This window comes from Dama dama, chromosome 4 (assembly GCF_033118175.1).
Source record: "Dama dama isolate Ldn47 chromosome 4, ASM3311817v1, whole genome shotgun sequence".
Taxonomy (NCBI): domain Eukaryota; kingdom Metazoa; phylum Chordata; class Mammalia; order Artiodactyla; family Cervidae; genus Dama; species Dama dama.
In genome coordinates, this window is record NC_083684.1 from 49,489,433 (window position 1) to 49,504,809 (window position 15,377).

A 15,377-nucleotide genomic window follows, 5' to 3' on the forward strand; every position below is an offset into this window, starting at 1 on the left:
AATTCCCTTCCTTTTTAAGGCTAAATAATAGTCCATTGAATGGATATACCTTATTTTGTTTATCCAGTTCATGCACTGACGGACACTGGGTTGCTTCCACCTTTTTGACTTTTATGAATAATGTTGCTATTAACATGGGCATACAAATCTATGTCCACTCTTGCCTCTCCTCTCTAGTCCTTCTCCACAATATAGCCCAAGTAATCCTTTTAAACCCACAAGTATGGTCAAATCACCCCTTGCTCTCAAGAAAAATTTTCTCATCACCTTAGTTTCTTGAACATAAAGCCACCGAAAACACCTGCGGTTACTTCTGCAATAATATCCTTTCCTCCCTGCTTCTTCAACCCTCCCCACCTCAGGACCTTAACTCCTGCTCTTGTCCTGAGGGAAGAATCCTCTGGTCACTCTCCTTCACTAGGTCAGGGGACTCTCTTCCTCCCACATCAACTTTCCCCTCCTGGCACTTGTCGCAGTTGGCACTGTATCATCAAGCGCATTTATAACAATTATTATGTTTCCACGCAGGAGAATAAACGTATGAGGGAGAGGGCACGATCCAGTTCCTATAGCTCCTTCCAAGACCAGGCAGCTAATACGCGCTCAATTTCTCAGTAATTAATTTTAACAATAAATCTGTGTGGACGCAGCTGACCCCTCCCGCCCGGAGGCCAAGTCACAGTAGAGAAACTGGGTGGCTCTGGCCGCCGGTCCTCGAGCCCACCCTGGCTCTCCCACTTGGAGGTCGGGACGGAGGTGCAGGGCCGCCCGCGTCCCCCTCTAGCTCAGCGCGTTGCGAGGGGGGGTTCGGCTCCCAGCCGCTGGGTCCTCAGCCACCCGGCGTCCGCCTGGGGCGGGGGCGGGGCCGGCCCGGAGACGTCACTTCCGGTGTACACAGCCGGTCCGGGCGGTACGCAGGGGGCCGGGGCGCGTCGCAGGTGAGGAGCGGGCACGAGCAGGCGCTGCCTGGCGCTGGTGGGCGGGCAGGCTCACCCACCGGGGGGCGGGAGGGCGGTGGGCCGCTGCCGGGGCTGGCGGCTGGATGAGCTCGTGGGGCGTCGCTCCCGCTCGGGGCCTCAGGACTCAGGGCCGTCGGCTCCCGCCCCTTGCCTGTCCGCTGTGGAGGACGCCGGGCTCAGGGGGAGCTGGCCGGGCGGACGGAAGCCCAGAGAGGCCTCGCGGCTCGTGCCTGGGACTGGGGGCGCGGCAGGGACCCCGCGGATGCGGGACATGGGGGGCCGGGGGCGCTCCCTGGGGCGACCGGGGCCGGGGAGGTCGAGCTGGCCCCGGGACCCGCTCCCGGAAACCCCTCCGATGAGTCCGCGGAGGGACCTCGGCCTATGGGTCTCGGGGTCCGCGGGGACTGCCTACGGACGCGGCCCTCACGCCGCCCCGCGGCTGCCGGTCGGCTGAGCTCACCTTCCCCGCCGGGGCCGGGCAGGGCCGGGCCCCGAGGAACACGATTTTCCGGCCCCGCTGAGCCCGTTGGCGCAGTCGGGCCCGGGGAGGTTGCGCGGGGACCCCGAGAGGGCCGGGACTGAGGATGAAGGACCAAAGCCCGAGGGGCGAGCGTAGGGTCAGGGGTGTGTCTTCCTGCTCTGCTCGGTGCGAGGAAAGAAGCTTGCCTGGTTGGCATGATAAGAATTTTGTTTATTCTCCTCACAAATTTTGCCAGATGGAATACTTAGCTTTGGGGGGAGAGGCCCTAATTTGAAAATAGCTTGTTTCCGCCCCTCACTCCCATTATAAAAGCAATTCATTCTCCTTTCTTCTCGCTCAAGACAAGTGTTGTGACAGTACTTTTTAAAGTGACAATCATCCTGCAACCTGCCATTCAGTGATAGCCATTGCTAACATTTTGGTGATACCAGTAAATACATGTATTATCACTTTTATAGACCTCATAATATACCTTTGTATATCACAATTTAACCAAGTCCTACTAATGAACATGTAAGTTGTTTCCAATTCGTCATGGGATAGATGATTCTGCCACAGGGATTTGTCTGATGGTTCTTTTAGGATAAATTAACAAATGAGGTCAAAGGTAACATTCATTTTAAAAATACATAGTATTATTTTTCTTTTGTTGACGCTTCTAAAATTATTCTCCGTTCCAGTATTTGTAATATACCTCCATCTTTGCTTCTCATTTCATGGTTTTATTTTGTTTTTCTTTTAGCTATTTGCTGAAAATAGAGTTTTGGTTTAAGATATGAAATATTTTCCAGATACCTTCCCAATTTTATTGAATAAGCTGTAATTGCCATTTTATCATGTTTTACACCAAAAGTTCTAAGTATGTGTTTGTAAAGGACTGCTTACAGATTTGATATTTAGATTTTGTGTATGCTTTTTCAAAATTCCATTCACAGTATCTTTTTAAAAAATTATTTTTCTTTACAAGTCCAGGGAGTTTTATTTTTATTTTTATTTTTTGAGATAGAAAGTTTAGTTACTACTGTTTCATTTGCTTTCTTACTGACAAGATAACAAACTCCATATGAAGAGTTCAGGTTTGTTGTGGCAACTTTTCCGTCTGGCATTTGAGATTCTAATCTTCCTCTATTTTTGCACACGAATACGTAGGTTAGCATTGGAGACCAAGATAGAAAAGTTCTCAGATTCCCTTGGCAAGCCTAGATTTTTCTATCTAAAATTATCCCTGGATTTTTGGAAGACAGCATGTTTTAGGCATTCTCTTTAAAAATTTTTAAACAAGTTGCACATGATTCAGCTGAAAATTTTGCTAAGTGTTTATTCTGTTGCTAATCTGAAGCCTAATACACCAGGAGCTTTTTGTCACGCAAATCTAACAAGTCTATAGGAAAACTACTGTTTCTGAGAGTTAGTGGACTGGGACATCACATGAGTTGAGTGTCCACTCTCTTCTTTTCCCTCCTGTGACTTTCTGCTTAGTGGAAAATGATGACCTTCCAAGGTGGACAGAGGATGTTGGTTTGAATAAGGAATTGCTCTTTTGGCGTTACAGAAAAAGTGAGATCCCATTTTCTCTTAGTATAAGTTCACTGAAAGCCTGGATGTGTCAGGGGTTGTGCTTCAAATGTCTTTATTCATACTGAATCCATCCTCTATCCCTTAATGGATAGACACAGTGGCTGCTGCTTTCTCATTTCCCTTGACGGTAAGTATTTGGCATGGTGAGCCACACTTTCTTGCTGTTGTGAACCTCCTCTTGGTTGGCCTTCTTGATGCTATCGTGGTCATTATCTTAATTTTGTGACTGCTTTCTCATTTGTCTTTGCTTCTCTTTTGCCCACATCTGCCTGGGAGCATTTTGTATTTTTGTTGTTATTCAGTCACTAAGTTGTGTCTGACTCTTTGCGACCCCATGGACCGTAGCACACCAGGCTTCTCTGTCCTTCACGGTCTCCCAGAGTTTGCTCAAATTCTTGTCCATTGAGTCAGTGATGCTATTTTAATCATCTCATCCTCTGCTGCCCCCTTCTCCTTTTGCCTTCAGTCTTTCCCAGCATCAGGGTCTAGGCATTTTCTAAAGAGAAGTGAAGTCACTCAGTCGTGTCCGACTCTTTGCGATGCCATGGACTGTAGCCCACCAGGCTCCTCCATCTGTGGAATTTTCTGGGCGAGAGTACTGGAGTGGGTTGCCATTTGCTTCTCCAGGGGATCTTCCCAACCCAGGGATCAAACCCGGGTCTCCCGCATTGTGGGCAGACGCTTTACCATCTGAGCCACCAGGGAAGGTCCCAGGCATTTTCAAAGGCCTAGCTTCATATCTCTACCTCTGTCCCTCAGTGCATGCTCCTTCTCACTCATCCAGTATGTGACTTTTAGTTAGAGACCCATTTCATCCCTTCACCCTGTTTCCACTTGGTGACCCCAACTCAGACTTTGCTGCAAGTAATTTCTTTCTCTCCCTTTAACTGACTCCTGGACATGTTCCCGAGGCCATACTTTCTCCAGGTGAGGGAGCCCTTCACTGCTTCCCAAGGTGGCTTGTCCTTCATGACTCTCAAGTTCTTACCAGTTGACTTATTACAGCTCTTCTCCTTTCTTGATTTGGGTTGTATTTGCCATTTACTTTCTATTCCTTACAGTTTGATTTAAACTTGTACCTTTGCTCTAAGGGACTTCAGACATTATATGATCCTACTGTGAATTAGAAAAGCGAGACCCAGTGAATTTAGTCATGAATTTAGTTAGCGCACGTTTATGGAGTATTTACAGTATAGGCCAGTTACTGTACTGGAAGATTGGAATACAGAGCTGGAAGGCATGGCCTAGGTAAGAAAACCAGATAAGCAATTTCATCAAGTATCGCAAGTGCCTAGAAGCAGGAGACAGGTTTTAGAGATCTTGTCTGTCATGTTCACTGCTGCTATCTCCACAGCCTGAAGCACAGTGTTTCCGGAGTGATTTAAGTATTTGTTGATTGAATCAATGATCATTTGAGAATGAAATCAGAATGAATATTACATCAGTTATCTATAGAAAAAATACAAGGCAAGAGAAGTTTGTAAATTTAGGTTTGAGAATTTCAGGGAAAACTTTCAAGTTCAACCGGAATGACCCAGCTATAACCCTCAGAAGGCATGATTGGAATGTGTTTGTGGCCAAATGCTTAAACTTAATGTTGTATCCTCAGAAGAAAGACTGGGACTCTGGAAGGAGAGGTTTCGGAAGATATCTTTGGAAATTGGGTTGGTGGGTCCAAGAGAAGAATTGACTTATGTGTTTGTAGTACCGTCTGGGGACCATGGTTGGAGGAGCTGTGTGCAGTCCTCCACTGGGCCTTTGCACTTCCAAACAGATGTGTGCATCTCTGTTGATACCTCTAGTGGGCTCTAGTGGGAAGAATCTTTCCTTTGCTGCCATGATCTGAAAACCCTTTGATTAGAACATGACTTTACATGGAGATTTCCTATTGAGAGTGCTTTTCATCCAGACTGGTCAGATTCTGGTCTGTTTCCCCATCCAAGAAATGGGGTAATAATAACACCTTCCTCTTTGACCCCCTGGTAAGTGCTCAGTATTAGTTCTTATCAGTATTTATAGAGTTTGTAACTGGCCTTCAGAGCTTCCCTGATAGCTCAGTTAGTAAAGAATCTGCCTGCAATGCAGGAGACCCTGGTTCAATTCCTGGGTCGGGAAGATCTGCTGCAGACGGGATAGGCTACCCACTCCAATATTCTTGGACTTCCCTTGTGGCTCAGTTGGTAAAGAATCCGCCTACAGTGTGGAAGATCTGGATTCAATCCCTGGATTGGAAAGATCCCTGGAGAAGGGAAAGGCTAACCCATTCCAGCATTCTGGCCTGGAGAATTCCATGGACTGTATAGTCTGTGGGGTCACAAAGAATTGGACATGACTGAGCAACTTTGACTTTTACTTCCCTGGTTAATACATCAGTCATCTTTGAGCTTAGATGGCCTGAATCAGTCCTCCTGAGCCTACTTGTTCCTGAGTGCACTGACAAAGCTGAGAGCCAGAAGGTGGGAAGTCATGACAGATATGCTCTTCCCAAATTGCTTTTTCAGAGAATCCAGCCACAGTTGTCAAGACTTCCAGGGGAAGGCTGGTCTTGAACTGAATACTGTGGGAAGTAGTGAGCTCATCTCCACCAGAAGGGGAGTGGGCTTTTAGGCAGGGTCATGACAGCTACAGAGGTGTAGAGCTGAGCAACCTTGAGGTATGTGACTTGATGGAGATTTAGGGTAAAGGGTGGATAGACATGAATAGGGGAGTAGAGGGAAATGAGACTGGAAAGTGGGGTCAGCTTTTGAAGATATAATTCGTAACAGTCTCTAGCTTTTGCCTCAGGTTCTGTGTCTGTCCCTTAGCCTCACTGCCAGCCAGGTGTCATGAGAAGTGCTTTGCATATATTACCTTGTTTGCTCCTCATAATAGTCCTGTGATGTAGGTATTTACTGTTAAAGAGAAATGACATGTCAGGTATCACCTACAAGGTCTCTGCCCCTCGATTCAGCCTGCCTGTGGCTATAAGGCTAACCCTTGATATCTGCTATGCACTTAAAAGCCTTTTGTGGCTCCTGTTTCTTAATGAAGTCCAAGGTTACAAGATTTTCTGACTTCATAAAAACATCTTGGGTTAAAGTGTGAAAATATGTGTGTCTTAGTAATGAATCAAAACAGCATAGGTACAGAATGCATAAGTGCAGAGAAATCTCAGTAAAAAAGGCAAGATGCAAGACAATGTGTATATGTGCCCATTTGTGTAAAAAAAAGAGAGAGAGGGTACTCATGAAACAAATTTCTAAGAGCAGGAAGACAATTCTTGAATGATAGAAAAGAAACAGTGATTGCCATTGGAATGAGGCTCCAGAAATTGAGGTTGGTAGACTGACCTAGCTTTTTCTTGCATACTCTTTTGTACAATATGATTTTTTTCAGTGGTGTACTTGTATTATATTATCAATTAAAAATTAATAGGGGGACTTCCCTGGCAGTCCATTGGTTAAGATTTTGTGCTTCCACTGTAAGGCTTCCCAGGTGGCTTAGTGGTAGAGAACCCGACTGCCAGTGCAGGAGACACAAGAGGTGCAGGTTTGATCCCTAGGTCGGAAAGAATCCTTGGAGTAGGAAATGGCGACCTATTCCCAGTATTCTTGCCTGAAAAATTCCGTGGACAAAGGAGCCTGGCAGGCTGTAGTCCATGGGGCTGCAAAGAATTGGACACAATTGAGTGAAGCATGCATGCATGCTTCCAGTGTAGGGGGCACAGGTTCTATCCTTGGTCCAAGAACTAAGATCCTACAGGCTTCATGGCATGACCAAAAGAAAAAAAAAAAAAGGAATTAAAAGCTAAATGTCTGTTGTACACAGCAGTCATTTAGAGAGGGAATGTAGCGTAGAGGTTAAGGGCAAGGACTGTAGCCAGACTGCTTGAGTTTACATCCTGCCTCCTCTACTTAATTAGTCACTAACCCCTAAGCCTCTCTTTACCTCAGTTTACCCTGTCTGAAAAGGGGGAAAGTAATAGTGCCTACCTCCTGGTGTTATAGTGAGGCTTAAAGGAGTTGTTATTTGTGAAGTCCTTAGAACAGTTCCTGACAGGTGTGGGTTTCTGGTGGTGGTGGCTGTGGTGTGGCCCTGTGTTGTGCACCAAAGTGACTGTGAAGATATGTCCAGTCTGTCTCTCTGTGCTCACAATTCATCTGCAAAGGCTTCATGGGAACTAAAGGGGCTGAAGATGGTTTCATCGAAACAGTGGATCTTAAATATTGGTAACTTCTAGAAAAAACAAAAGGAGAGACAAGGACACAAAGTGGCTTGTTCTGGGGGTAATACATGTCTGAGATGGACTGAGGCAGAGAAATGAGGCAGGAAAGAGCTTTGAGGGAGCCTGAAACTGGGATATATTAATGCCATGGCCAGTCACTGTTCTTAATATATATAAAATAATGATATGATATATGATAATGATAGTTTAGGCTTGGTGAATTGTGGTCGCTCTACCTTGATCTTCCACATGATTGTGGGGTGTTCCTGTGTAATTTTTTAATGAATCCCTTAATGCAGTGCATGTGGGTTACTTCCAGGTTGGTGCTTGTAGTCAGTGGGCGTCCTGGATACAGGCCTCTACATTTCCTGAGTCTGTTTCTAGGATTCTTTCTTAGATGGTGTTGATTTTTTTTTTTTTTTTTTTAACTATTTTGACTATGATCCTTGTGTCTAGGCCACCGTCAGGTATGTGCTTTTTCAGATTGGTAGTTGCAAAGAATCATAATGTGAAAGATTGATTTTGAGTGTGCAATTAAAGCTAGGTATTACCTGAAAAAAAATTCAAATTTTCTTAATTGAAAATGATTTGGGGATTAGGTGCCAGTGAGATGGTCATTATGACTGGCGAACCTAGAAATACCTGAGTCTTCCTCTACCCAACTCCCAGGTCCCAGAGGGGGATGTGTGTGTGCCTGAGAACAGGTAGAGGAAGCTGGCTTGGCTCCCAGGCTTGAGAGCTGCAGTCTGGTAACTTCGGCAGGGAGAGGGGAAAGTGGTTCCTCTCACCAGGGACAAAGATCTTTCGTCTTTTTTTTTTTTAAATTTTCATTTATCTTTCTGTATTTTTGGCTGCACTGGATCGTTGTTGCTGTGTGCAGTCTGCTCTAGCTGAGGTGAACCGGGGCTACTCTTTGTTGCGGTGTGAGGGCTTCTCACTGTGTTGGCTTCTCTTGTTACGGAGCACGGGCTCTAGGCTCAGGCACTCTAGTAGTTGTGACTTGTGGGCTCTGGAGCACAGGTTCAGTAGTTGGTGCGCAGGCTTCATTGTTCCACAGCATGTGGAATCTTCCTGGACTAGGAATTGAACCTGTGTCCCTGCACTGACAGGCGCAGACTCCTATCCACTGCACCACCAGGGAAGTCTACAGGGACCTATCTTGTTCCCCATCTCAAGGTAGGAGAGAAGGCACCTGTGCTTAAGCTGCTTTGTAATGTAGTTCGTAATGCAAGGTAATTCATTCCTTAGCAGTGCCCCTGTTCTTTCTCTAGTTTGGGGCTGAAAGAGGAGGCAGTGGTAAGCAGGGAAATGGGAGGAGCCTGATTTCCTTCCCCTCTGGAGAACACAGGGCAGCACTACTTTCAGTTTCTTGCCGGGACTTTGGGAGTTGAGGCCAGAGCTGCAAGAAGGTAAAAAATATTTTTGAAAGTTGTGTGGGGGTGGGGGTGAAGGGGAGTTTGTATTTTTAATGACAGTAGGCCAGAATGAAGAATTAAAAAAAAAAAGATAAAATGCTGCCCTCTGACTGGTCTGTGGCCTGGTTCAAAGCAGTAGCTTCCATTTATTGAGTGCTGTCCTTTATGGACTTAATCCTCACTAAAGTCCTGAAGAAACTAAGGCACGGGAGTTCAGTAATTTACATAAGATCTTGGGTTAGTAAATACCATTCATTCAACTGATAGTTACTGAGAGCAGGATTTCATATCCAGGTCAATCTGTCTCCCAAAGCTGTAACTGTTTCCATGAAATCTCTCAATGTTGGAGCATCTTACCCCGCAAATTAAGAATATGAGCCACTGCATTCCTCCTCCTAGGGCTGTCTTGCCTGCTTTGGAAAGAAGTGGGGGTGAGATGAGGAGGAGGCTCCTTGAATGTCCTCACTGCTAAATATTTGACTTGGTGGAATGTTTGCAGAGAAGAATGAGCTCCTGAGCTATAACTCTGATTTACTGGGGTTTTTGAGAGACGGAAAGGCTTGCTGGGTGTGAAAATTGGAGGCTTTGTTCCCAGTCCAAAGGAGGGAACTTCTGTTATATCCATCGAAAAAATTTTTCATGGGTACCTTAAATTTTCAGAAATTATCCTGAATCTGAAGTGTATTTATCTAAAATTTATGTAGTTCATCTCTGTAGTAAGAAAAATAGTTTCCATATTACAGTTTGATTTACCCATTTGTACATAAGCTTCTTGATAAATACTTGTTTTTCCCCATTGGAGGTTAATTTTGGATAGGTTCCACAATGCAAGTTGTTACGAATGAGGAGCGCTATGGAACTTTAAGTTTTCTTAAATTACTTTCTAATGGATACATAAATTTGGAAACTTTGGACTAGACTTAACCAGAGCTGAGTAGATCAAAGCCTTTTCCTGCTCTAACACACTGAAACAAAATCTGAAGGTTTCTAATAGGTCTAGGTTAAAAAAATATTTTTTAACAGATCGGATTTGAAAAATTACATCAGTGTTTTGTAACTTTTAATTTAATGATTTACTTTAAAGTTTCTCCTTGATTTATGCTTGAGTTTCCATCAGCAGCATAGTTTTTTGTCATGAATGTCTTCATAGTGCTTGGGTGCATTTTGATGTGCAAATTTTTATTGGTTCAAGACCATTTCAGTTTATAGATTAAAAAGTTTGTTTCCTCTGAGTAAACGTTTTCAGATATTTAGGAGCCAACTTTGTTCACCTTTTGGAGATGTGGGTAGTGGTTTACAGATAAACCTCTTGGCAAGACTCTGACTTCCCCTTGCACCCCCATTTCCTTTTCTTTTGGAGATTTCTGTTCAACAGAGATTTTTTTTTTTTTTTTGACTCAGAGCATTTCTCTAATACAATTTGAAAGTTCTAATATTTCTTTGTTTATTTGGTCCTACCTCATGACTTACAGGGACCCACACCATTGGCAGTGAAAGCAGAGTCCTAACTGCTGGACCACCGGGGAATTTCCTGGCCTATTTTGTTTTTAACCTGTGTTATTCTGAAACTAAATTTCAACTCTGTTGCCTTTGAGGTTAGAAAATTTCTTTTTTCTGCTGTAACTGAAATTATCAGTTATTCTTAGATTACTGAGTATAAAAGCTTTTTCACGATCTGCTAATGCTAACTTGCTTTTTTTTCTTAATGGAGGAACGTCATATTTTGTATTGATAAATTGTGTTAGAGTAGGTGTCAGCACGGGGCAGTCAGGTGTCACCCCTTGGAAGCAGTGTTACGCCATTAGACCAGAATCTCCTTGACACCAGCACTGTTAACCTTTGCATCCTAGGTGCCTAGAGCATTCAGGCACAATTTACAGGGTTGAGCCATGCTAGAGGACACAGGTAGAAGTATCTTTAACTACAATAGATTCTAGCTATGATTAGAAATTTTTAGAATTCTATGAATAGAATATTCAGTAGAGTTTTTTCTGTCTGCTTGAGTTTTCATACCTCAATATGATTTTAATATTTTTTGTTTTGGCTGCACCAGGCTCCATATTTAGTAGGGTTTTTTCCTGTCTACTAGCATTTTCATATCTCAGTATAGGAAAACTTGGACTGCAGATTTTGTCAACGAGTCAGTTATTTAGTAACTTTTTGTTTTGTTTTGGCTGCACAAAGCTGTACATTTAGTAGGGTTTTTTTTTTTTTTTTTCCCTGTCTACTTGAGTTTTCATACAGTAAAGCATGGGCTTCAGATTTTGTCAACCAGTCAGTTATCTAGTAACTTTTTGTTTTATTTTGTTTTGGGTTCACCACTGGGCATGCAAGATCTTAGTGCCCCAACCAAGAATCTAGAACCAGTGCCCCCTGCAGTGGAAGCACAGAGTCTTAACCACTGGGCCACCAAGGAAGTCCCTGTCTTCAATAGCAGTTTTAGTAGCCACTTCTTGACCAGGAAAAATGTAGTTTAATCTTGGCATCCTTAGAATTTTTTCACTGACTTTTTTTTTTAAACTCTGATATAACTTTAATGTTTCAGGAGTTGTCGTACAATTCTTTACATTAACATGGGTTATATTCCTTGGAAACTCTCTGTATAAACTAGACCAGTTTTGCACATAGTTTTCTTTGGGAGCAGTCTCCTGGGCACAGAAGTAGTCTGGACTTGGTGGACCCCTGAGTGTCACTTCCTTTCCGCTGGTCTTGGCTCTCCATGCCTCCCTTTCCGTTTCCATGTTTTAATGATACCCTCCCTGCTCAGTGATTTGTGTTCAGGAAGTTACGCAGTGATTACTTTTGTTTCTGCTTTGTGAATTTCCTCTCCCACTTCCTATTTTTACTGAGCAACTACAGGAAATGAGGCGTCTCCTGGCTGGCAGCTGCTAAGTCCTGATTTTAGGTGGCAGGGAGCAAGGCTTTAGGGCTTTTTTTTTTTAAATTTATTTAATTTATTTATATTTATTCTTTGGCCATACCACATGGCATGTGGAACTTCCTTGACCAGGAGTTGAACCTGTGTTCCCTGCAATGGAAGCACAGGGTTTTAACCCCTGGACCATCAGGAATGTCCAAGGCTTTAGGGCTTTAAAAGAGAAAAAAGAAAAAGAAAGCATTTTCTTATATTTTTAAGCTTGTTTTTTGGCTGCATCTTGAGGCATGTGGGATCTTAGTTCCCAGACCAGGGATCTAACCTGCATCCCCTGCAGTGGAAGTGCAGAGTCTTGACCACTAGATCACCAGAGAAGTCCTTTAAAGCATGTTCCACCTTTGTCCACAGGAATCATAGAAACACATTCTTACGATTGGGTGATTGGGTTGAGATGACAACATGTCCTCCTCAGCCTGGGGTTGGGGGAAACTGAGTACTCCTCAGCTGGAGGGCAGAGCTTTTGGGAAGTGGTTGAGGGATTTTTCCAGTAGTAACACTGGGACATAGTAGCCCTGTGGAGAAGCAGCTGTTGTGGGTGGTCAGTGTGGCAGGAGCCAAGGGTGAGTGGAAGGGATCTGTTGCAAGTGAGACTGGAGGGGGTGATTCTGGATTGGTGGGGGGTGAGGGGGCTGGATTGGTGGGGGGCGCCTCGATTGGCAGGCTTGGAGTGAAGTGAGGAGTCCCATCTGCTCTGAGATCTTTGAGAATGCCTCAGCCTCTGCAGTGCTCTCCTTCTTCCCAGGTCCCAGCATTTCTCAACCAGGTATTTAGCATTTACCTGTCTCTCTTCCAGTGATACCTTAAATGTGTCTATTTTGGCTTAACTTCTTGGGGAAGTTTGTATCATCTTCCCAGAAAGAAATAACTTACACCTTAGGTACCTGAACGTGGAAGGACTTTGTTTAGCAGAGTTGTACTATTGACCTTTTAGGTGGATTATTCTTTGTCTTCAGGTGGACAGAGGGCTGTCCTGTGCATTGCAGGATGTTTAGCAGCATTCCTGGCCTTACCCACCAGCACTTTGTCAGTTGTAACAACCAAAAAATGTTTGCAGACATTGCAGAATGTCCCCTGGTGGGCGGATGTCTGTGTTTGTGAGTGAGTGAGTGAGAGTGTGTCTGTATGTTTGTATGTACAGCCTCGTCTTCACTTGTTGAGAGCCACTATGTTAAAAGATTGAGTGCTGACTTACTAATTTTGTGAAATGGGATAAAATAGAATGTTTGGTCCCTTGGGATTGGAGCTATTTGTTAGTTTTATTCCAGTATCTGATATTCTCATGCATTTTTAGCTTGCTACTTAGATTTAGCTATTGTTTATCTATTATGCTTTCATTGAAAGGTCTTGGGGCCTGAGCATCTGGAGGCTTGGCTTCTAGTCCTCATAGAAGATACTCTTTCTTGGCCTTAAATGCTTGCTCCTGAAGACTAGTTCTTTGGAAGCTGAACAGTGCTCGTGTAAGGGAGAGAGCAAGAGGCATTTAGGATGTAACAGTAACAATAGCCAACATTTGTGCAGTGCTTGAATGAGATGCTGGGTGGCATCCCCGACTCAGTGGACATGAGTTGGAGTAAACTCCAGGAGTTGGTGATGGACAGGGAAGCCTGGCGTGCTGTGATTCATGCGGTCACAAGGAGTCAGACACGACTGAGTGACTGAACTGAACTGAACTGAACAGTGCAGACCAGGTGACCAGGATTGAACTGTGAACTGTGGTGAACACGATTGGCAGGACTGAATCTTGTAAGAGACTGTAGGGAAAGGGAACAGGATAGGGACCATCTGGGCTAATACATTTAGGGTTGATATCAAGGGAGTAAATATACAGGAGGAAGACCAAGGGATGGAAGGATGACTAGGTAACATGTCTTATGAGTCTAGTCCCAGGAGAGTTGAATTTAGGTCATCAGCAATGGATATGGGTATGATCTCCTAAAGAGAGACAACTTTCTCTTTGTTCATCTCTCCAGGTCAACTTCCTGCCAGTTCCTGTCAAGAATCCTATAGTATGAAACCATCTCCTAAGGATAATAAACAGAATGTTTCAGTCTAGATGATTGACAGAGGTAGAGTATTGTAGTGATGGAGAAGAGCTCTGCTGCTAGTGGCAGGCCCGGTCGCAAACCAGCTGTTTTGGGGACTATTTACCTCAGGAGTGTAGCAGGAACCTAAAGAACTCACTCAGCTTCTTATATTACCTCACAGGGTAATTAGGTAACAAATTAGGTAACAAATGTGAAGTGTGTAGCACAGTGCCTGCTACTTAATGTCAGTTGTTTTTCTTTTACAGTTCTAGTGAACATTAAATTATGTATCCAAAGCTCTGGGTGTAATACTTGACACATTGTAGTCACTTAATGATCAGTTTTATTGAGGAGAACTTGGGTGAACTTGCCATTTTGTAAGCTTTTTTCCCCCTATTTCAAGTGGACTCTTTTATCTAGCACTTAGCTTACTGCCTCTGTGGCTAGCAAGGCTGACCATATGAATGTTGTATAGAAATGGCCATTAAATAAATACTGAGGATGAACTAATTACTCAGCAAATAGCTGTTGAATGTTTACAAGGTGCTTAGCACCCTCGAATATCTTGAATGAGCTCAGTGATCTTGGTTGGAGGTGGCAGAGAAACACAGGGGAAGCTGGCGGTTGTGATGTAGTACATTACAGAGCAGCAAAGGTGATGCTAAGACAGGGCTAGAAACAGGACGTTATGGTTGCGCATGCAGGTGCTCCTGCCTCAGGCTTTGTCAAGGTCTCTTCCCAGAGGAGGTGACGTCAGACATCCAGGAGGAGTGAGAGTAAGCCGGGCGAGCTTTCCGTGCAGAAGGAGCTTGGTGGGTAGATGGTGAGAGGAAAAGTGGCATAAGCATGAACTAGGCAGAAATGGGGTGGGGGAGGTGGTAGGAAAATGGGAAGGTAATCGGCTTTAAGCAGGAGAGTGGTGTGATTAATCACACAGCAACCAGAGAGGAGCAGTCCAGGCATTCGAAAGTTCACTCACGAGGCTCCTCTATAATTCAGGCAGGAGATAAAGATAGTTAGAACTTTGGATTGGCAGTGAAAATAGGAAAGACTTGTAAAATGTTAAGGAGACAGAACGAACATGACTAGATGATTAATTGAATATAACTCCAGGTTTCTGGCTTGTTCATGTAGGTTAATAGTGATGCCATTCACCAAGACAGGAAAGGAATATGGAGAGACTGGGGAGAGTTGGTTCTGGACATTTGATTTGAAGACCTGTGCACTGGGCCATTGAATATTTGGAATATGGAGCACAAGAGAAAGACTGGGGCTAGAGAGATGGATTTGGGGATCCTCCCAGTGAGAATTTGTTGATCTTAGAAACAGACAGGGCACAACACAGAGCTCTGAGGAACCACAGCATTTCAGCTCTGTCACTGACTCAGAGAGGTGACTAAGAATGGCCAGAGGGGCAGGAGGAAAGCAAGGAGAACTAGCATCTTTGTCTGTCACTCTTTTTAATGTGACAGTAGAAGGTGAGCCAAAAAAAGGAGAGTCCTAAGGGGAGAGAGAGAGACCTAAGAACTGGGTCTTCTGGACATTTTCTCTTGTCTGAATAGATACTTTAAATTTGTGAATGTTGGGAATAAAATTCTTCAAAGCATTTTTCTGGAATGCGTTTCTAAATATGGTTTGTGTCATTCTGACTGACCAAAAAAAAAAAAAAAATCGCCATGGAAATGGTTGGACTTTGAACTTCATGGACAACAACTTCACTTACCTCCCTAATTTCCTGTGAGTGTCCCCACATTATCAAGGCTGGGTATTTAGATTTACAT

The 15,377-nt window shown here is 44.1% G+C and overlaps 1 protein-coding gene across 3 annotated transcripts in view; it reads left to right on the forward strand.

The window, feature by feature from the left end:
* Nucleotides 1–878: 878 nt before the first annotated feature.
* The window catches only part of GARRE1 (granule associated Rac and RHOG effector 1), an 81,358-nt gene continuing 66,859 nt past the window's right edge, over nt 879–15,377 (forward strand). Inside the window, exon 1 of one of the 3 annotated variants that reach the window (XM_061138976.1) lies at nt 879–938. The gene's annotated coding sequence lies outside the window, so the exon portion shown is untranslated. Of the gene's footprint in view, nt 939–8,376; nt 8,399–8,484; nt 8,632–15,377 lie in introns of those variants that run through there. The other 2 variants (XM_061138977.1, XM_061138975.1) reach the window with 2 other exon arrangements.